This window comes from Amphimedon queenslandica, unplaced genomic scaffold (genome assembly GCF_000090795.2).
Source record: "Amphimedon queenslandica unplaced genomic scaffold, v1.1 AMPQUscaffold_12924, whole genome shotgun sequence".
In the NCBI taxonomy this organism is placed as follows: Eukaryota; Metazoa; Porifera; class Demospongiae; order Haplosclerida; family Niphatidae; genus Amphimedon; species Amphimedon queenslandica.
This window is the reverse complement of record NW_003546840.1, coordinates 3,658-5,209: the sequence shown is the minus strand read 5'-3', so window position 1 is coordinate 5,209 and position 1,552 is coordinate 3,658. Positions and strand designations below refer to the sequence as shown.

The window sequence follows — 1,552 nt, the reverse complement described above, 5'->3', positions numbered from 1 at the left end:
TCAACCACATGGCACATGCTCCTACTCAAAATGAAGGTCCCCTGAACGTAAAGTTAATATTTCATTCGAGATTTCATTATTTCTTTTCTTCCCTAGATTGCCATAGGAGGTTGCTGTCATGGGAAATTAGACCTTGTTTATGATAAACTACTCCAAATCCAAGAGAGAGAAGGAATTAAATTAGATCTATTCAGTACTCTTTCAAAGCCTCAGCCTGGACTCCATTTTGTGTTCATTTCAGTATAAGACCCACTGCAGGCAATTAGAGATCAAGATGATCTTAACTGTATGGCAGTCCCTGACAAGTATAAGCAAATTGGATCCTTTCACAAAGTAAATAGATAAATGATGATACCATTGGTACATAATAACTAATTAATACTGATGGGTGGGGCTTGTTGGTTGAGCTTACATCATACCGTATAGGGCATAATGTTTGCGGGATGCAAATTTCGCTGATTTCGTGGATAAAGAAAATCCGCAAATATCAATTTAATACGGTATCCGCATGGCCCACGTGGTAGAATTCGCGAAATTAAAATCCATGAATTGGAATTTTAGTAGATTTCACGAAATTTGCCTCCCACGAACATTATGCCCTATATGGTACATTATACCTTTTAAATTAGTTGCAGGGTTTGTGGGAGGAGCATTTGTCCCCTTGGCTTTGGATTGAACTGGATGTATTTAATGAGTAATTTTAACTATAATTCCTATTTATATTCAAAATGCTAGGAACCTCTACTCCATCAAGTTCACTGGTAAGAGAAAGAGAGAGAGAGGACATTTTACAATAAGAGGGTGTTGTGTGGTTGCTATGGTAACCCATATCTGTTCCATTACAGATAAATTTATGGTGAAGATGATGATGAGAAGGTTAGGCCTCCTTTGACAATACAGCCACCATCTTCCCCCAGACCAACACACAGAGCTGTTAAACCTTCATTAATAGGTAATCAATAACACACGATACACTGCACAATGTGGTGGTGTGTATTAACACATAGCTGGTAATTTTGGAGGGTGCAATATTTATGCATTTTGATGGCTCTTTGCTAAAATAAAAACTTTTTTAGCAACTTTAAATTTTATAAGAATCCAATTTTTATCGGAGTCAATTTTACACAAAAGAAGAACATGTACGTGTACAGTGTATACACATCAGAAAAATTATAGAAATGGCAAGTTCTTTACCTTTGAATTTTGGGAAAATTTGACCAGAGACCCTGTACTGCCTATGGTCTGTGGCCTAATTTTTTGAGCGACCTTAGAAATTCATAACAAATCCAATTTCAATTTGAACCAACTCAAGCTTCTTACACATCATAAGAACATGTACACTGCAGCCAAGAATTGGCATGTGGATCAGGACTGGTGTTAGCCTGAATCAGTCCTGATATCAGACATGGACCATGGATTTTGGGCAATCAGTCCTGATACAATCATGGAATCAGCCACAGCAGAGGCATGATAAGCATCTATACTGGATCAGGCCAGATTGACTTTCTGATTCAGCAATGATAATTATCAGAGCTGTTGTATTGTTAATAAT

General features: G+C 37.3%; 1 long non-coding RNA gene across 1 annotated transcript; it reads left to right on the top strand.

Moving 5' to 3' along the window:
* Nucleotides 1–6: 6 nt before the first annotated feature.
* On the top strand, nt 7–899 carry LOC109586212 (uncharacterized). The gene is made up of 4 exons (XR_002186876.1): nt 7–47; nt 97–333; nt 736–761; nt 846–899. It is a non-coding gene; the product is annotated as an uncharacterized LOC109586212 (long non-coding RNA).
* The last annotated feature ends 653 nt before the right edge of the window (nt 900–1,552 follow it).